The 22,214-nt window shown below is 40.1% G+C and overlaps 1 protein-coding gene across 2 annotated transcripts in view; it reads right to left on the bottom strand.

Moving 5' to 3' along the window:
* The window catches only part of ddr2a (discoidin domain receptor tyrosine kinase 2a), a 154,152-nt gene extending 132,764 nt beyond the window's left edge, over positions 1–21,388 (bottom strand). Inside the window, exon 1 of one of the 2 annotated variants that reach the window (XM_080195883.1) lies at positions 21,219–21,388. The gene's annotated coding sequence lies outside the window, so the exon portion shown is untranslated. The remainder of the gene's footprint in view (positions 1–21,218) is intronic. The other variant, XM_080195885.1, reaches the window with a different exon arrangement.
* Positions 21,389–22,214: the final 826 nt, after the last annotated feature.

Here is a 22,214-nt window from a genome sequence, read left to right as displayed (position 1 = left end):
AAAATTGAACTTGGGTCCCTGACACTGTCAGGCAGCAGTACTAACCACTGTGCCACTTATTCACTTCTACTTTTCTTGAAAGAAAATCTAATGTACAACAGAATTTTTCACTGATAATTTTTATGATCTTTTTACTTTCTTCTTTAATTTTCCACAGAAATTTTTTGTATTTGCCAGTAAGGTGACTCGCCTGATGTAGGAGCAGCACTCTGAAAGTTTGTGATTCCAAACAAACCTGTTGGACTTTAACCCGATGTTGAGAGACTTCTTACTGCGCAGTCTAACGCCGGCATCTCCACATCATATTGTGTTTGAATTCTGGGTTTCCTTGTACAGGATTGGTATTCACAAGGAATCACTGGTAACTTCAAGATGGGGAACAATGTAATTGTGCTAACCTGGTGACACTGAGCCTAAGAAATACAGCATAGGTACCAATATACCACTGCTTACAAATTATATCCGTATCGGTGTACTAAATGGTTTCATAGAATTATGCACAATAGTAACATCAATGTTATAATTCCCATGTCAATATAGGGGACATTTGACACTATTTTAAGATCAGCTTTAATTACCTAATTATGATGTACTGCGAAACTAAAAATGTATAATTCTGGCAGGCCCTGTGGTGTGAAAAATTGGGCACCAGTGATTACTCATGGAAAGGGAAAATGGTAATTACTTAGCTGCCAGACATGTTGTTCATGTTTTACACAATTTGTGATATTTGCCATTGCTGTGGCAGGCTTGTTGTACCTGTAAGTACAGATCAGTGCTGTATGCCCCAGACCACAAAGTTAGAATGTTGGGTATACTTATCCTGGAGGTGCAGCAAAACTCTTCCTTTTTTTATCTCCTATGCTCTGCATGAAACCACCAGGCTTCCCAGGAAAGATAATATTGTATTCCTTTGATAGGTTATTTGAGCTGCCTGACAGCCTCCAGAGAGCTCATGTCAGCTCTCACCCAAACAAAGCTGGAATTACTCTTGATAGCAAAAGTTGTCAATTCTAGCAGTAGGTACAAGGAAATGTACCATATATGATTCCTTACACCAGTGTTTTTTTTTGACTCCCATTAGGTTCTCCGCTGCTGCCTGTCACCAAACACACCACAGGCAGGATAAGTAAAGGCCACCCAATATTCCATAAGACCATAAGAAAGAGGGACAAAAACAGAAAATGCTGAAAACTCTCAGCAGGTCTGACAGCATCTGTGACGAGTGAATAGAGCTTTGTTCTCTATTCTCTCCCCACAGATGCTGTCAGATCTCCTGAGATTTTCCAGCATTTTCTGTTTTTGTTTCAGATTCCAGCATCTGCAATATTTTGCTTTCACCATAAGAAATAGGAACCGGAGTAGGTCTGGAATTTAAAGGGCAATATTAGTGGGAGAGAAGTCTAGCAGAGTGGTTTTCATCCTGAACTCCTTACTTCCACCCCTAGCTCAAGTCTACTTTTCCCTTGTTCCCTAAACCAAAGGAATTTGGGGCCTTATTGTAATATATCCTTCATTAGAAGTCTTTGGCACAATTCAGAAACTCTGATTTAGTTTCAATACAAAACTCTGGTTCAGCCTTAAGAGGAACGCTTTGAAGTTCAGAAGGAGAGGTGAAATGATTGAAACATTTAAGATTTTAAGTGGTTAAACAGGGTAAATGTTGGGAGGATGTTTCCAGTCATGGGACAGTGTAAGTCTAGAGGGCATACTTGCAGGGAAAGTTGGGGGAGGGTTCATTTAAGATGGATTTGAGGAAGAATTTCTTCTCTTTGGAATTCTTTACTCCAGGAAGCTGAGGAGGCTGAGCCCTTCAACATTTTCAAGGCTGACAGCGATAGATTTCTCATCAGGAGGGGAATTAAGGATTATGGAAAGAAGTCGGGAAAGGGAATTTAGTGAGTATTAGATCAATCATGGCCTTATTAAATGGTGGAGCAGGCTTAAAGGGCTGAATGGCCTACTCCTGTGCTGTAACCATGCTATGATTTTACAAGATTTTTATGGGATTACCACATCTTTGGCCATGTATCTCTTTATGCAACAATTTTAATGATAATGTAGATGTGAGTGGCCGGCAATGCTGATGGAGACCACACACAAATTATTAATCTATGTTTAGCACAAATTTGTGGATTTATATTTCTCAAGAAAGGATTCGTGGACCTAAGTAAAAATTTCAAAAGCACCACTCCATGTTTGTTGAAGTTGAGAAATGAGTCATCTCCTACAGTGGAGCAACTCAAAACGTCTTTCGTCTGTTTATCTGGCTTCTCCACTAACACTGGGACTCTGACAATCTACTCTAAGATTCTATACAAACAATAATCATCTTTAGATTCAGGTAGAAGAACTTAGAACTTACTACACAGGAAAACAAATGCTTATAAAATTATAGCAAAAACATTTGCAATAAAATCTTGCCGTCTGGCTCAAGTGCTACACACACACACACACACACACACACACACACACACACACACACAAAACAAGCATAAAAGCCAAAGTAGTTCATGATTGCACAAGCACCAAGTTATTTAAGCATCCTGCTCTTACAACATGTCAATCTTCTGGCAATTTGTCCTTTAACTGGTGTTGTTCTAATAAAGCATGAATGTAATTCTCTGGCAAACCAGGCTTGAATTCTGATTGATCTCTACCATAATGTGTTAAAGATCAAATGATGATTCCAAGAATCTATGAAGGATAAATTGAGGGATCAGTGCTGGGATCTCCACTGTTTACAATTTATATAAATGCCTTGGATGGAGGGATGGTTGGCAAATTTACTGATGACCTGAAGCTCGATAAGAAAGTGATGTTAGGGTACCAGATCAGAAATTTTAAGGTTTATTATGAAGCCAGACTGGATCCCAACAACTTCCTATCTTTTGGCATTATTGAGCATAAGATGCTTCACTCCAGAAGAAATTCTACTGACACACTAGGAATCTTTTATCAAAAACAAACTTTATTTAATAACTACTTTAATTATAACAAATGAATTAGCTTAACTTTTAACAATCGAACAATACTTAAACATAAAACACAGTTGTTAACTGCTAATCTATGAGTTCTAATCATATAATATTTCTCTTATAGAATTAAACCTCGTTTTATAATTAATTACCCAAAACACAGACATACTTGCTTTTACTTATATTACCGGGCATTAGAGCTTTCAAAAAGCCTTTGGAGAGAGGGAGAGAGAGAGAAAGGGAGACAGTGCTTTCTTAAGGCAGCCCATGTAGCAACTGCTTGTATTTTAATATGAAAATGAAACTGGTCTTTTCCAGCAAGCTTAGCTCTTCCCACTAAGCACATGATTCTGTCTCTGTCAATTACCCTATTCAAAGCACTACACTGAAACCTGAGGAGGACCTAAATAAACACAAATACATTAGCTCTGCTTAAATACATACTCAATGTCTAAATGAGTGCTTATCTTGTTCTCCCAGCTTCTAATTTAAAGGTTTTCCTAGACAAACCAGCACACTGAAAAACAGAGCTGAATTTTAAACATACCCCTTACAAGAAAAATGATATATTTCTTAAAGGCACAATATTACAGTAAGCTGTGAAGAGGACATAAGGTGGCTACAAAACTATATAGCTAGGTTAAGTGAGTAGGCAGAGAACTGGAAAAGAGATTATAATGTGGCAAAATATGAAATCACCTGTTTTGGCAGGAAGAATTTTAAAAAAGCATATTATTTATATGGTGAGAGATTGCTGAGCTCTGAGGTGCAGAGGGACCTGGTGTCCAAGTGCATGAATCATAAAAGGCTAGTGTGCAAGTACAGCAAGTAATGAGGAAAGCTAATGGAATGTTATCATGTATTGGAAAGTGAATCGATTACAAAAATAGGAATGTTATACTTCAGTTGTACATGGTACCAGTGGGACCATATTTGGAGTACTGCATATAATATTGGTCACCTTCTTTAAGGAAAGATGCCAATACTTTGGAAGCAGTTCAGCAAAGATTTACCAGATAATACCTGGAATAGTTGGATTGACTTGTGAGGAAGGTTAGAGAGGCTAGGCTTGTATCCTCTGGAGTTTAGAAGAGTATGAGATGATTTGAATGAAACATAAAACATCCTGGGGGATATTGACAGAATTGATGAGAGAGGGTGAATCCTTTTGTTGGAAAATCTAGAATTAGGAGTCATTATTTAGAAGAAAGGGTTGCTTATTTAAAATGGTGATGGGGCAATTTTTTTTTCACTCAGACGGTTGTCTGCTTTGCAACGCTCTTCCTGAAAAGGTGGTGGAAGCAGAGTCTCTGAATTATTTTTAAGGAAAATTGGATAGATTTTTGATAAGCGAAGGGGTGATTGGTTATCCGGGGCAAGCTGGATGCAGATTTGAAGTTACTATCAGATCAGCCATGATCTTATTAAGTGGCAGAGCTGGCTCAAGGCGCTGAATGGCTTAATCCTGCTCCTCATTCGTACATTCTTCATCTTTTTAGTCACAGCCGAGTTGCAGTATGTAATTCTCACTTTATGCCTATCTTGAATGGTTGGTGAGTATTATTCAGCAAAAATAAACTTACTATTTACACTCCATGTGCACTCAGGCATGTGCACAGCTATTGGTTGTGTTTATAATTTGCCTTTGCACTAATACCATTGTTAGAATATATCATGCTAAATTTTCTAGTTGCTTAACATAGGTAAATGTTCATAAAATTTAGCTCAAATGATACTGGAATGGAAGTGGTAGAATTTTGAGTGTCAAACATGCAAAACTAGTGTTGGTTCCATTCATGTGACCTTCAAAATATGATCTATTTACTTTGCAAAATTGTTGATCTTAGTAGCATGTAACTATAAGATTATTATGACTATTAAGTCACAATATCCACATATGATGGAGTGATCTGCCATTATTATGTGCTTTGTGTTAGATTTAATGTTCCTGTGGTGCATATTTAATTTTAACCTTTGACTGTTCCAATCTTCCCTCGGCGCCTTCCCTGCAGTCTGCCTATCCAACATTTGCTGGCATTGGTAAACGTGGCTATCTGTCCTTACAATGATTTGTTCTCCAATTCAAAAAAACAACAGACATTGTGTAATCTTTTTAAATGATAAATATCACGATGAGGGGTTATTACAAACAGAAGAAAATTGTTAACAGATGGGATGAACAAAAATATGTTATTGCTTGGAAATGATCAACTGCTGTATTGACTTGGAAAACAGATATTGAACACTGCTCCACTTTGGATTAATATTAACATATGCAATGATCTGGGTCATTTATCAACTCTGGCATCATTGGATGGATTTCAATGAAACTTGATAAACAGGTAGGAGGAACTGATTAGTTTTTGTTGATGATGTGGATTCTAATCCTGGATTTTGTTATAAAGGATCCGTTAACAACTAGAGACAGGAGGAATTGACTTCTTTTTTAAAGAATGTTGTGGGTTGTTTGATTTCGAATGTTGCCAATTGTTTTTGAATGTTGTGGTTTGTCTCAGCGCTGTGGTGGAATTTGTCACAGCTATCAAATTGTGAGCAGAGTTTTCAGAGCAGCTTGCTATATGTAGGTTGGCCTAAAGCCTCGTCATCTAAATGGAAGCCCGTGATCAAAAATATTTCCTTTTCCTGTGTTGTAGTTACACTGCATTGACCAGGCATGGAAAAGCTTCAAGAGAGAGCTGCAAAATTGTAGTAACTTGAGCATCGCTGAAACAAAGAGGCAAGCTGCCGAAGCTTTACTTCTAGCACTCATCTGGAGAGAATTGTAAGAATACCAAGTTTCAGAGGGAACAACAAATTGATATTGCATGAGTAAAGAGTACTTATTTTTTGGCAACTAGACACTGAGTGGTTGAGAATGCACCAGGGAGCAAATTTCTCCCAAGTTTCTTTTTAAATTTAAACCAGCAAGTTGACTCTAATTAGTCAAAGCAAGGCCATGCAAATACACCAAAATACAACTGTTCTCACCAAACTTTCATTATCCTAAAATAAAACTCAATACCTGAACATGTTTTTTTGTTTGTCAAGGACACATCCCTGCCTATGAATATATGTAGTACCTGACAAGCTTAGATGTGCCACATGATAAGTACAACTGATAATATTGAATTTAAACAAATGTTTATGGAATAACTTCTCTGGTGCATTCTCCATGGTAATGCCTCAACCAATCAGCCTCAACCAGAGTCCACTTGCCAACCAAACAGCAGTATATATTTGTTAGTCCTTTTGAAACTTGATACTCTTGCAAATCTGCTGAGTGCAAAACAAAAAGCTTCGATGACATGTCTCTATTTTCAGAAATATCAATTGCAATAATGTTGTGTTAACACAGCATGGTGGAAGTACATACTCTATTCTGAATTCCCTTTTCATTTGTTAAAGCTGTGACACTTGCCATATACCTTTTTTGTTCTATATATATGGATTTAAGGCTATATAATTCAGATTTGAAGTGTTTGTTCCTTTTGTGTTGTGAGTGCTGTTTTGTCTCCAAAATGGGGTCATCAGCATGCATGCACACATCAGGTACTAACCATCCTGGGCACTATTTTGCTCAGATCATAGAATCATCGAATCCCTAAAGTGCCAAAGAGGCCATTTGACACATAGCGCCTGTCTTGACTCTTTGACAGAGTACCTTACCCAAGCCCTCTCCTCCACCTTATACATTTTCCATTCCTAATCCATCAAACTTACACATGTTTGGACACTAAGGGTCAATTTTCCATGGCCAATCCATCTAACCTGCACGTTGTGAGTGTGGGAGGAAATTGGAGCACCCGGAGAAAATTCATGCAGACACGGAGAGAACATGTAAACTGTACACTGTCACCCAAGGCTGGAATTGAACCCAGGTCCCTGGCGCTGTGAGGCAACAGTGCTAGCCACTATGCTGTCCCACCATTAGCAAGGGATAGTCCATAGGAATCTGGTGGAGTAGACAGAATGTGACATCAATCATTTTGTAACCCCAATTTGACATCTGAGGATCATGATGCTTTAGCCAATTCCTTCTGTTGAACTCACATGGCTGGACACATATTAAGCAGCAAGGGAAAGATCTGTTAGTGGTGATATTTAAAGGGATCACCAACTACTCTCAGGGTAGTTGCTCCAATGGTTCTTACTGCCGTCTTGAAGGGTTTAGTAGTTTCCAAAGCAGTCTGAGTTTGCCTGGCAGCAAGCTGAGCTTGGAGACCTTTGTCTGAGCTTCCACAGCAGCACTCTGAAGTTAGGTGGCTTCTGCTTGCACTACAATACAAGCTGAAACATTGACCATCAGGCACTATATCATGGTTAGATTGGCAGATGGGCTCATGGAGTTGGTCAATGTTTCAACACTGAGAAGGATAGGTACTAATCTCCATGCCAATTCTGTGCCAGGTATCTCCGTTCTTATTGACAATGAGTTCTGGCAGGTCTACAAAAACAACAAGCATTTCATTGTGCATACTCAACAACCCTCTTCTGTAGCCTGCCCACGAAAGTGCTAATTTGAGTGCTTTGAAGTAGAGCTCCCATGTGACCTCAGGCTGTGGCCAGTTGGCACTAGCGATAACCTTGTCCCTGCCCTTTTTGCTGATTATTAGTAGCTCACCACATGCAGATCCTGCCTATAATCTATCCTCTGAAGCTTGCACAGTCTCACCATCTAAGCTGGTTGCTGAAAGTGTGAATGACAAATGTTTCTTCCTCAGAACTGTCTTCCTGTTGCTCCTTCTGCTCTTTCACCACTACCTGGCCAGATTGCAGTTCTTGGGTCGCAGAAAGGAGAAATGCACTAGGGTAGAATCATGCTCAGGGTTAGTGGGAAAAAGAAAGAGGTAAATTCTGACACTATCTGCAGCCCATAAGTCAGAAGAGACTATGAGAAAAGTGGGAAATGGGATGTGAAGGGAAGAATGAAGTTAGAACTTACCATCCTCTTCGATTGTTTCCAATTCATCATTGAAAGCAACCTCAACTGTGGCTTCTCCAATGATAGCCAATAATGTCTCTGCCATGGCAGTGAGGACATGCAAGCATGCCTGCCTCCACTAATTAAGTGCTGCTGCCTCTGATTGTGTGCCAACTTGTCCTGCGAGAGGGAAGTGTGCCAGTGTGTGTGGAGCAATGGAGACGACGTGACTACCATGATCAAAAAGCTGATTGTGGGCAAGCTGCGAGACGTTGATGTGGGGCTTTCAGCCAGGCAGAATGTGCGAGAGTGGGGTGAAGCAATGAATGTTACATATAAGTAGTGACTGATAGAAAATGCTGCTGGATGATGGATGGAACTACCATGTATTGAGTAATGCCCAAGGCTGGTGGTGCATTGACAGGATATTTGAAGATATGTTTATTTATTATTGTCACAAGTAGGTGTACATTAACACTGTAATGAAGTTACTGTGAAAATCCCCTAGGCGCCACACTCCAACGCCTGTTTGGGCACACTGAAGGAGAATTTAGCTTGGCCAATGCACCTAACTAGCACGTCTTTCGGACTGTGTTCAGACTATGTTCACTGATCTTGACTATTAGTGTTTGGTCGTTGAACTTTTTGCATCTAGGTTCTTGGGTCTTAACTCCTGGTGTCAACTACCTTGGCATTCTGCTTCCACTCTCTTCTCAAAGTTTGTCAGGAGGGCCTCCTTATTCACTGTGGATAGATGACTCTCTCCTGTTCTCCACCTCCTGAACCAAGAACCAGTACAGCTTCAGAAAGTATTGGAGCCCATCCTCTACCATGTTGTGCCATTCTGGTATCATTCCTGATATACAATGACTTTTAGAGTGACCTCTAGCTCCAACCAGTCGTAAACATGATGCTCTTCCCTTTTAAGGAATTCAGGCTAACCTCCCAAGATTTTATTCTAGCTGAGTTGAAGCTCGCAGCTACTTAGCAGCACGCTTAGCACTGACTGCACAATGTCACTTAAACACACAGACACCACAAGTTGCTGTGCTGACTCTATCAGAAGCAACCAACACAGATTAATCACACATTGCAATCTCCACATCCGCTTTCAAGGGTCATTGATTTTTTTTATGTCCAAAGAAACATTTTTCTGGTTCCGTTCTTTATGGAATAATTTTTTCAGCAGTGATCCATTTCAGAAATGCAGAGCCTTACGTTTATAAACTGGATCTGTGAGCCAATACAGATGTCTCTTTGGTCATTAAAACAAATGCTGTCATGTTTGCGGAACGCGTTAAAAATTGAATTTTAATTCCAACTAGTCAATTATTTCCATTTGCTATCGTTGATCATACTCAAAATATTATTGGACCAAATATGATATAGGCCTTCCTGGGACACATATGGAGGTTTTTTTTATTCATTCATGAGATGTGGGCTTTGCTGGTTAGGCCTGCATTTATTGCCCATTAATTGCTCTTGAGAAAGTGGTGGTGAGCTGCCACTGTAGACCATGTAATATAGGTACACCCACAGTGCTGTAAGGGAGGGAGTTCCAAGATTTTGACCCAGTGATATTGAAGAAACGGCAATATATTTCCAAGTCAGGATGACGATGGTTCAGAGGGGAACTTCTAGGTGGTGGTGTTCCCATGTTTCTATTGCCTTTTTCCTTCTAGACAGTAACAGTTGTGGGTTTGGAGGGTGCTGTCTAAGCAGCCTTGGCGAGGATTTACAGTGCATTTTGTAGATGGTGCACAATGCTGCTACTGTGTATTGGTGGTGAAGGAAGTGAATATTTGTGGATGGAGTGCCAGTCAAGCATGCTGCTTTGCCCTGGATGGTATCGAGCTTCTTGAGTGTTGTTGAAGCTACACTCATCCAGGCAAATGGAGAGTATTCCATCACACTGCTGACTGGTGCCCTGTAGATGATGGACACTCAGGCATGATACAGATCAACACGGACCAGGTTATCACCAGTGCTGGAGTATTAAAAATACAACATTTTAAAATCTGAGTGATTAACTTTTTATTTAAATATTTCGGCTGAATATAAGGAAGTACCTTACATAAAAACAGAAATTCAAACTTCACTGAAAGTTAATCTTCAATTAAACAGAATGGCATGCATTATTAGAATGTGGTTCTGCACTGATGAATTTCCAGACAGTAGGTCATCACCTCATTCAGAGATATATGAAGAGACAAAACATTTTTTAATTCATGCACCTCTATGCGACTAGTGGAAGTGTGATTTGAAAATTGAGAAGCTGAGGGCTAGAAAGACTGAAATGAATAGAGAGGGACAAGAAAGCACGACTGGAAATTTAACAATAGCCCCTCTATTGAGTGAGAGAATGATGTGAAGTACAGAATGATGTGATTCAGGAGCAGATAGAAAAAAAAGGAACATGTTAACTTCATGATATAACTTTCAGATACTATGACCCTGATTTTACTGGCACAGCCGCCCTGAAATCGGGGTAGGCGAAGCTCGCAAAACAGCATTCCCCGTCAACTTCAGGCACGATCTTATGAGCCTCGGGTGGCCACGTATGGCCGGAATGATATGGCCTTTCACGCCAGCAGGATTTTCCCATTCCACTGCAGTGAACAGAGATTTGGCTGGGCACCAAATTCTCCGACCTCGCTGCAGCAGGAGTGTGGCGAGAACAACCGGTAAGATGGCACCCTTTGTATATTGTTATCCACTTTAGCAAGAGTGCAATTTTGGTAGACTACTCATAAGAGCTAAGTAACTAATAGTTTGTCACTGTCGCTGAAGGTAACTATAGAAAAGCTTGTTTTTCAAAAGATGTGAACTGCTCACACATTCAAACAACTATATCAATAGAAACACACCAAAAACCGACTGAATCAACTATAAATATTTTCTATTGCTTGTTTCTCTACAAACCCAAAGGTTTGAAACTCTGAGCACTCCCATTTCATCAAACCAGCTATTGGGAGATTGCAGCTCCACATTAATAAAGTTAAGATTCATTGTTATATCAAATGGGCACAAGCAATACTTTATGCATAAGAGAATATATGCAGTCATTCAAATTGGCATACATATCTTGTCAGAGTCTATTACCCTCAAACATAAATGGGACCACAAGGCATCCACAAATGCAGAACAATTATACCCACATCTTGACAGGATTTGGAGTCTTGACATCTTTATATTTCAATCCAGTTTAAATTCAAATTAATTCTTGGCCTTAATTCTGAAGGAGCCCTAATCTATTTTTGAAATTTTGACACTTCCACCTTTTTCAAAACCTTTGCAAGTCCTGAAATGAAGCTGTAGATTATTGAAAAGTTCATTAATGGGATGTAGACACTGCTGACAAGGCTAGCAACTAATGTGCTTATAAAGGCAATGGGTAAGCCATCCACTGGAATGAATGTCTTGCTAGGCCATTTCGGAGGACAGTTCAGAAAAGCTCACTGCTGTGGAAGTAGAACAACATATGCTCCAATTTTTTTAAAATTGTTTGGATGTTTTTTTAAGTTGACAAACACTTCAGATTTCTTGAGTGGCCACTTAGAGGAGATAATGGGATGCCAATCAGCACAACAGCTTGGAGGAATCATGGTCTAGAGTCACTTGTAGCCCAGAGTAGTGAGGGCAATAGAGTGCAGTGAAGCAAAACTTCTTCTGTAACATTCCAATAGTTTCATGGTCTCCATTACTGATAGCAGCTTTTTTTTGGTTAAATTTCTAGGTTTGATTGAACTTAAATTCCCAGCTGCCAAGGTGGGATTTGTACACAGATCTTTCATCCCTTGAACCTCAGGGGTGCTAGGTGGGTAACATTAACATTATATTACCATACTGTACATTGCTGCATTGTACCATTTACATGATGGAAGAGCTTTGTTATTTGAGCACTTTCAAACTTCACAGTCGATAATATTACAGTAGGAAAAAAATTAAGTGATTAACTTTTTTTGTTTCTAAACAGATGCTATAAACAAATTGTTTTCCAACCTCTGACTTAACAAAACATTAAAGCTCTACTAATCAGCCCTTGTTTCCTTAACTTTACAAATGAAATTAGAGTAATTTAGTGCACAATTATTTTCTGTTGCCTTCTTTACCCTCTATTTTCCAGCTCAATGCCCACATATAGGCATGACTTTTCCATGATATACATGCTTTAAATTTGGTCTCTAAGAAAATCAGGACTTTGGATTTCAGATCCATATAAACATGATGTGAGGTGAAACAACCGAGGCCCCTTTTCCCTTTGATTATTTATAGGCTTTAGCAATGAACCTTGCATGCAAATCTACCCCATTAGACACCAAAAGCATAAAGATTAGATGAGGCCATGAAGCCCCCTGAAATAATTCAAGTTAGAACATAGAACATAGAACATTACAGCGCAGAACAGGCCCTTCGGCCCACGATGTTGCGCCGACCAGTTAAAAAGCAATGACCCTCTAACCTAAACCTTTCCATCCATAAACCTATCCACGGATCTCTTAAACGCCCCCAAACTAGGCGCATTTACAACTGCAGCAGGCAGGGCATTCCAATCCCTCACCACCCTCTGGGTAAAGAACCTACCCCTGACATCCGTCCTATAACTACCACCCCTAATTTAAAGCTATGCCCCCTCGTGCTAGCTTTCTCCATCCGAGGAAAATGGCTATCACTGTCCACCCTATCTAAACCTCTAATCATCTTATATGTTTCAATAAGGTCCCCTCTTAGCTGCCTTCTTTCTAACGAAAACAACCTCAAATCCCTCAGTCTCTCCTCATAGGACCTCCCCTCCATACCAGGCAACATCCTGGTAAACCTCCTCTGCCCCCTCTCCAAAGCCTCCACATCCTTCCTATAATGTGGGGACCAGAACTGCACACAATACTCCAACTGCGGCCGCACCAGAGTCTTGTACAGTTGCAACATGACGCTGCGACTCCTAAATTCAATCCCCCTACCAATAAACGCCAAGACACCGTATGCCTTCCTAAGTTACAACTAACGTTTCATACATTCCAGTCTGAAACGCCAGTGCAGTATTAAGAGAGTACAGTGTTGTTGGTGAAGATGGTTCTACTATGAAACATTTAACTGAGCTCCTGTCTGCTAGACACATGTACAAGATCCCATATAGAAAGAAGTCCCAGTTCCAGTCAAAAATCTTCCCCCAGCCTCTGTAGGCTATCTGGTTGTTCACTCATTTGCTGTACATGAATTGGATCCTGCTTGTGTTTAAATAGTAACAGTAACTGGAGTCCAGATATAATCCATTGCCTAAAGAGCATCAGGAGACCCTAATAATGTAAGGTGGTAAAATAAATGCAAACTTTTTCCTTTCTTATTGCAAGTTGACCGTTTTCATAGAATACATACAATGCAGAAAGAGAACATTTGACCCATTGAGCCTGTACCAACAACAATCCCACCCAGGCCATATCACCATTACCCCATTAGTCCCCCTGATACTAAGGGGAAATTTTGCATGGCCAATCCACCTAACCCGCACATCTTTGGAGTATGGGAGGATACCAAGCACCCAAAGGAAACCCACACAGACACAGGGAGAAGGTGCAAACACCACACAGACAGTGTTGTGAGGCCAGAATTGAACCTGGATCCCTTGAGCTGTGAGACCACCCTATACAGAATTAAGTGAAAAGAGAACACACACATCATGCTCACAGATGTATAGGCTGGGTTTTTCTGAACTGGACCTTGGTGAGACTGGAAATTGCTACCATTTGGTTGCCTGGTCAGATTTTCCATCCTGCTAGTGATGCATCCCACCTAGAAATTCCTGGCCACATTATTTTGTTCATTATAAAATAAGTTTGCATTTTACTGGGTTCGGTTCATGAACAAATCTACTTATTTTAAAGTAAATTTTGAAAAAATTCAGAATGAGTTCTCAAGTGCAACATTATTTATTTTATGAATATATTCAAACTCACAAGCTATAATATAAGAAGTGAGGGGCCGAATATTGCCCTGACATGGTGTTTCGCAATGTGATGGAATGTAAGTGTGATCCCTTCTTCCACTGAGTTCTTAATCTCAGATGTAATGTGGGGGAATACATCCACCTCAGCAGGGAATGGGGGAGTTCATAGACGTGGAATGGAAGTGAGGGAAAAAGAATTCAGCAGTTGTTATCTCCAGACCCCATCAGCCTGCTTTCACGTAAAGAAGAAAATAATTAGATTCATGCATTGAAAACTATATAAATTTTGATGAAGCAGCAAAAATTTGTATTTTTATGGCACATTTAATGCAGTAGTGTGCTTCACAGGACTGTAGTCAGACAAGGTTTGACACAATGGAGAAAAAAAAAACTTGCATTTATATAGCACCTTTCACAACTTAAGCACATTTCAAAAGTGCCTTACAGCCAATGACATACTTTTGAAACATACGATTCTCTGGTCCATTTGGTGCAGACACAAATCCTGTACTGGCCACTAACTCTCGCAAGAGGACCGTGTGTGATTTTCAGTGGTGAGATCTCAGTTTGAGATCTTCCCCGAACCCCGCCAGCAAATTAATCAGCTGGGCGTGAGTGAATCTCTTCACCATCAATGTAAATATACTTGAATGGCTTTACACCATTGCTTCTGGGGTCATTAGGTATTGCGACCCCCCCCCCCCCCAATCACCACCACCACCACCGGCATGACACCCCATCAATGGAAATCACGACTAGTCTCCGGCCGTTGAGATGACCATGAGGGGGGCACGGAGACCAATGTAGCCCGAATGGTCAGGGAAAATGCCAGATTGGCACTAGCATGGGAGTGCGGCTGGGAGCAGAACCTTGGGCAGGGTCTCCAGGGAACCCCATTGTGAGGGAGGAATTACGTGAAGGAGGGGAATAGTCATGATGCCCCAGTGCAGTATGGAGGGAGAATCTGATGTCAATGAGCATTAGGATGGAAAGGGGCTTTCACTTTGATTTTGAGATTGGGGCACCCTTTATAAAAATGCACCCTGATCTCAGTGGTCTTGCCAATTCTGTCAGGCCTGCCCTGCCAAAGTGACAGCACAAAATGCCTCCCCATTCCTGTTTGACAAAGTGTCAGAGGTGAAAAGCTGGCTGTGTTTCTGGGGAGAAACACATTGGTTTTCAGTCAGAACTTGACACTTATCATTTTCTTTTGGAAAATTCAGCCCAAAATCACTGTTGTCATGTTGAAAACATAGCAGCTAATTTGCAGACAGAAAGGTCCCATCAATAGCAATTAAATAAATGGTGAGGTTGTTCATTTTTAGGCATTAGTTGCAAAATAAATGTTGGCTGGGACATTGGGAGATTTCTCTTTCTTCTCTCTGGAATAGATCTGTCATATCCATCTGAGAAGGCAGATGCTTCAACATCCCATAATCTCAAAGACAGCAGAGGGAATTCACCAGCCCCCTCTTCCACTCGTGGCGAGTTTTCCCATGACAGAGGCAGCTCGCCATTGATTGCCAATGGGTTGAAGAAATCTGCTCAGCATCTCCAACGCTGCAACCAAAGACACCAATGTAACAGCTTTCTGACTGAGATAGAGCGCCCCCACTGGACCAAGGCTGACAGTGCTGCCCAATTCATGGGTTTGGTCAGAATTGAACATCAGACCACTGCCCCCCCACCCCCCAAACTTATTTTCTTACAAGCTACCCATCGTAGCTTCTGGCAAACCTATCAAATCATTTCATCTGTTCTGGATCTACAAGTACTTCCTCTTCTAGTTACTCTGTCTACAATGATTAACAGAAAACCTTGCCAATTATTCTCAGAACAATCACTCGATATCTGGAGAGGAAATCCCAGTTGTTCCAGCACAGCAGTTGTGGTGGTCTAATTGATTGCGAGGATTGATAGAACATAGCAGACAATTTAAAGAAGGTAAATTGAAAGCATCCTACTCAAATAACATGAATGTTACAGTATTCAAGTTTGAAATTAGAAACCTAACAGTAATAAATAGTGGGTTTCATGTGAAGATTAATGCACATAATTTGATTTGAAAGTTTGAAGCTCTCTTTTCACAAATTGCTAGACCATTTCAACATCTGGAATGAATTTCCAAATGCACTAATAGCTAAATAACTATTTGAACGATTGATTGATTAACAGGAGACAAATTTAGGTTTAAATTTCCAACTGAATGAAATTCCCCCACAATATGTTGTAACATTGGAAAAACTCCATGTGACAGAGTTTCACTTTGAAATTGTAAAATGATGAAAAATATCTATTCTAAAAATATCTGTTCTGGTGGCACAACATTTCCAGTTAGGCATAGTTCAAGCAGATTTTGGAATGATATTTGTGCTAGCCACCATTTACAAAATGGGCAAGCTGCATATTTTTTCAGCCAAATCCTTCCCATTCTTCGGGTATCATTCCAATTAATGGAATCTCTTTCCTAGCGGGGAAGAACACCTTCTTCCCTGCTGCCATCAGACTTTTGAATGGACCTCTCTTATGTCAAGCTGATCTTTCTGTACACCCTAGCTACAACTATAAAACTACATTTTGCGCCCTCTACTTTCCTTCTCAAATATGCATTCTACAAATGGTATACTTTGTCTGCATTTCTGTAATGACTTCAATCAGGCCATTGAGGTTGGCCTATTGGAGTATGAGCTCCCTGATTAAGGATTCAATTGATCGGCCAATCAGAGAGTCTTTGCCTTGTACATAATTGGGAGTGTCAGTTCCTCTGACACCCCCCAAGATAGACTGCTAACTTTGTGTACTGCTGTGAGAGTTTGTAAATAAAGGGATTTTGGTGAAGGGACTTCTGCCTATGAAGACTTACTACAACAGTGTGCAAGCAACAATGCTTTTCATTGTATCCCAATACATATGACAATAATAAATCAAATCAAATCGAAAATCCCTGAAATTCCTGTTTGATTGCCTCCAGCCTAGAGTCAGCATTGAAACAGTCCATGTTATAGTCAAAAACAAGTCACATTTCTTGAATCCTTGATGTCCCATCAGGCAACATATACAACATTAAGTCATGGATGGTAACAACTTCCTCTATTTTATAATTGGAAATGATGAAGGTAGACATGCATCATTCACTCTGCTCCCTTGCCACTGACTCAGTGTGAGGTACTTTTAACCTGACTCACTGAGCAGAAGCCCCACGGATTGGGTGGAATGTTAGTTTTACATCCCAACAAATATTCCTCTCCACTAATCAATGAATGTAAAAGTAGTATTGAATCCAATCCTGTCTGTTCCCCAAGCAGCCGGTTAGGTTGAAAAGGGGAATTTCACTATAACTTCAATGCAGTGTTGATGTAAGCCTTACTTGTGACTTATAAATAAACTTTAAAAAAAACTTTAATTGCTCTTGATATCAATTCTTGCCTTTGTGGGTGAGAAGGGAAAGAGAAAGAAAGCACTGATTTGATTTATTATTGTCACATGCGTTGGGATACAGTGAAAAGTATTGTTTCTTGCTTGCTATACAGTCAAAGCATACTGTTCATCGCATATATGGGGGAGAAGGAAAGGACAAAGTGCAGAATATAGTATTACAGTCATAGTTCAGGTGTAGAGACAGGTCAATTTAATATATGATAGGTTTATTCAAAAATCTGATGGCAGCAGAGAAGAAGCTGTTCTTAAGTCAGTTGATATGTGATCTCAGACTTTTGTATCTTTTTCCCGTGGAGGAAAGTAGGAGAGAGGATGTCTGGGTGCGTAGGGCCTTTGATAATGGTGGCTGCTTTTCTGAGGCAATGGGAAGTGTAGATGGAGTTAATGGATGGGAGGCTGGTTTGCGTGATGGACTGGGCTACATCCACAAGATGAATTACTAATGATTATTACAATACAAAGCAATTGAATGGCCCAGAATTTCATTTATCAATTAAATAAAAACTGAATCCTGCCCCACTGAGAAAAAAAACAGTTCTTACGTATGAAAATTGAGTGGATATTTGCACCATAACTGTTTCAGACTCTCAGCAAAAGGAAGGTTCCTTTCTCAATAATGACCTGCAACATTCAGCAGGTCAGGGAGAATCCATGCAGAAAGAAACAGAATTAGTGTTGCAGAGTGAAAGAATTTTCAGATTCCCAGTATCTGCAGGATGTTGGCTTTTTACTCTTTACTCAATGGTTGTTACACATTTTTTCAAAGCATTAAAGTACAATCCAAAACAAATTTACAAAAAGCTTTTTAGTCTTTCAACTTTGTGAAGAGAACACAAGAAATAGAAGCAGATGTAAATCATTCAGCTCCTCGAGCCTGCTCTGCTATTCATTACAATATATACTCAACAATGGACCACCCATAACCCTCTGTGACAGAGCTCTAAAGATTCACAGCCTTTTGAGTGAAGGAAGTTCTCCTCATTTCAGTTGTAAATGCTTGCCCATAATCCTGAGGTTGCACTCTGTGTTCCAGGGCATGGTCTTACCAGCTGTTCACGTCACACTCCTGCTGCAGCTAAGTCGGAGAATTCGGCACCCAGTCAAATCTCCATTCACTGCCGCAGGATGGGAAAATCCCACCAGCATGAATGGTGATAAGATTCCAGCCCTAGATTCATGAACACAGGGAAACAACTTCCGTCTACCATTTCAAACCCCTTCAGAATCTTGTATATTTCAATGAGATCAGCTTGCATTCTTCTACTCCAGAGAGAGAGAGAGAGACCCACTTTACCCAACCTCTCATCATAGGACAACCCTCCCATCATAGGAATCAATTTAGTGAGCCTTCGCTGTGCTACTTGCATTGAAAGTCAATCCATCCTTTGAAATGGAAATCAAAACCGTACACAGTATAATACTGCACTCCAGATGTGGTCTCATCAAAAGTCCTATAGAATTGTAGCAAGAATTAGTTGCCCTTGTACTCTAATTCCCTTGCAATAAAAACCAATGTTCTAATGCTGTTATAATTTCTTGCTGTACCTCACAACCTACTGTGTTTCTTATGTGAACATCTTTGTAGCTTTGAACATCAACTTGTACTATGTACTATATTTATAATGCATAGTTTTCCACTTTTGCAATCATAAAATTGTTGTAGCACAACATTACATGATCCTAGGGGGAATCTGAGGAAGGAGTGCAGTTTGTAACTGGCATTTGTTGAATGAGACCAATTAAATAAAGTTTCTGTGCCTGCCTGCATCCGTTTCTTCTGGTGTGTTTTTCCCAAAGGCTCTTTGACAAGTCTCAAAGCAGAAACTCTTGAAGATTTGATCAATGCAAATTCCAGAAAAAAAGTGTATTTAAATGGTTACATGTTTTCTGTTTGAAAGAAGTTGCTAACTTTAGACTCTCAGAAGTTTTATGGCTTCTTAAAAATATTTTTTAAATACTCCATCGACCGCCTTGTTGCCCACTCACTTAATCTGTCATATCTCTCTGCCTTCATCTTTATGTCTTCTTAAAGCTTACATTCCCACCTCATTTTCTAATACCAACTAACTTGGATACATTACTCCTGACCTTCTTGTTCTAAGTCATAAACATAGATTGTAAATATCCGAGGCCCCAGCACATCACTAGTCATAGCCTGCCAAGTTGAAACTGTCCCATTTATCCCTAACTCTCTGCTTCCTGTCCATTAACAAATCCCTGTCCATGCTAACGTATTATACCCAGCTCTATGACCCCTTTGGTGGGATGTTATAGCCTTGCTCATCCGAAAACAGTAAAATCCTGCCTGAGGTCAACAGACTTTGCATTGTCCGCCCTACACCTGCTCCAATTCCTGTGGCGGGCTGGCGGAGTGGTAGGATTCCAGTCCCTATCTTGTGCATTAACTTTTTGAGTACCTCTTGGAAATGCAAGTACACTACATCCACTGGTTCTCCTTTATTTACCCTACTTGTTACATCCTCAAAATAGTCTGGTAATGTTAAGCACTATGGCTGGAATTTTACCATCCTGCCCGCCACAGGAATCAGAGGGGTGGACCACGGGAAGGTCTATTGACCTTGGGTGTAATCATACGGTTTTGGGACAAGCAAGGCATAAAACCCCGCAATGTTTCTCTTTTGTAAAATCATGTTGACTGTATCTGATTTTCAATGTGCATTGTTAAGACTTCCTTAATAATAGATTCCATCATTTTTCTGAGGATTGGTATCAGACTAACTGGCCTGTAGGTCCCTATTTTCTCCCCGCAGCATCTGCTTAGCAAGTTTCTGAATCACCATCTCCCATCTCCACAACATACACCAGCCATTATTCACAGCTATATTTGTGGAACATTTCTGGATCTGGAAACATGTTAGTCCGAAGGTAAATAGATCTCAGTGTTGAGCAAGTGGTAGGGAAAACTATATATTTTTTCTTGCGATAGAATTAACACTGGCAAGGTTCAGCATTTGTTGCCCATTCCTAATTGCCTTTCAACTGAGTGGCCTAGCTAGACCATTTCAGGGGGCATTTAAGGGTCAACCACACTACTATGGATCTGAAGTCCTGGTAGGATTAGACGTACATGGCCAGAATGGCAGATTTCCTTCCCTCAAGGGCATTAGTGAACCCGATGGGCTTTTCTTCATGACAATTGATGATACTATCACTGCTCACTATCACCAAGACTAGTTTTCAATTCCATATTTTATTAATTACTAATAAATTCCACCAGTTGTAATGGTGGGATTTGAACCAGCTCCTCAGAACTTTAGCTTCGGTCTCTGAATCACTCTGGATTAGTTACATTACCACTGCTCAACCAGCTCCCTAACTAAGGTAAACAAGCTTACAAAACTGATTCTACGGATGCAGAAATAAAAGTCCATGCAGCACGATTAAACAGCTGTACAAACAACTGGGAAAGTACAATTTGTATAGAGCAGCTTAGACAATAAGACAACTGTGCAAAATAGATATGGACCGAAAAGCTTGCAGATAGACAATACAATAGTAATGCATGACCATAGCAATACACATTAGTCTAGCAATGGATACTGATCCTAAAAATTTCTACTTCCATGGATTCTGAAAGTTAAGAGTCCACAAAACTTGCATCTGGACACTTTGCATGCAGTGGAATTATCGGTGCTGTCGATGATCATCTGGTTATGCCTGCCATGCAGACAGCAAAAAAAACTTATATTTGAACCAAAAAAACTTTTCTTTTTCCAAAGTGTATCAGTTTTCAATGCTATCGTGTCCATGAAATGAGAGCTACAAATGATGTGGTAGCTCTTTATTTTTATTAGGTTTGAATGAGCCACGATTCGCCTATCTCTTAAAAAAAAGTAGTAAGATTTTCCCAGTTTAAACAAAAACATCAGGCGTCCAGTTTAAAGCTGCCGCAAAGGATTTGCAAGGAAAACCTTACTTGGATGATGAAGATCACTTTCCTCGGTATGAAGATCCAGAATATTTTGTTTTCTTGCCTGTGTGTTGGTACACAGTCTTTGGTCTGAAGTTTCTTAGAATTCTATACTTTTTCTGTCATAAACTAAGCTGATGTAAGATGCCTGCAGGAGAAAAAAAGCTAACATTCTGGGCATTCTTGGGAGCCAGCCAGGGATCCCAGAATTCCACCCACCAGTAACACAGGCTGTTTCAATTAGAGGTGGCGATTATAGCCAATCACGGCAGTTCAGACCCATTTTTACTGGCCTGAGGGATTCTGCCTATTACTGACAACAAGCACTGTATAAAGAGTGCTGTCAGCCCACAGGTCATGCAGGAGGGCTTATTTTCTGTTATACGATTACAACTTTCCAAAAACCAAAAAAAAAGCCTCCCTGGCAACAAAGTGAGAAGGAAATCACACTGCACTGTCAGCATTATAACTCCAAAATTTCAATTGTGTGGCTGTTGGGATTAAACCGAAAATTTCTGACCTTGCCCCTGTCCCAGAATACATCTGCTGAAAGCAAGTACAATGTGCTTTAAATTAGCCAGACTGTACTTAAGCACTCGTGAGATCGAATGCACTTGTATTTTGGAAACAAAACTCTTTTTGTCTAACTGCCATGCATATTATTTGAAATAAATCTGTCAATGATATTTGCCCCGGTCGGTTGCCAGATTGTCATAATATTGAAGAGTTGAAAATTATTTCACTTAATGATTGAACAGAACTGAACAATTGAAATTCCTGAGACAAGAGACTCTAACTGAAACAATAGGCATGATTTTAACTCTATGGACCTGCTGGGAACTCAATAAGTGGGCAAACTGTTAAAGTCATGCAGGAGATTATTTCAAACACCTACATCTTAATCTGTTCCCTTTGTTTTATGTATTAATCTGAGCAGCAGAGCAGGGTGCCTGCCTGAAGCCAGTGGGGCCTCTTATTTAAATATACAGGACAGGGTTCTGA

This window comes from Carcharhinus amblyrhynchos, chromosome 9, assembly GCF_965287045.1.
Source record: "Carcharhinus amblyrhynchos chromosome 9, sCarAmb.v2.hapA, whole genome shotgun sequence".
In the NCBI taxonomy this organism is placed as follows: domain Eukaryota; kingdom Metazoa; phylum Chordata; class Chondrichthyes; order Carcharhiniformes; family Carcharhinidae; genus Carcharhinus; species Carcharhinus amblyrhynchos.
This window is presented reverse-complemented; position numbering and strand designations above follow the sequence as displayed.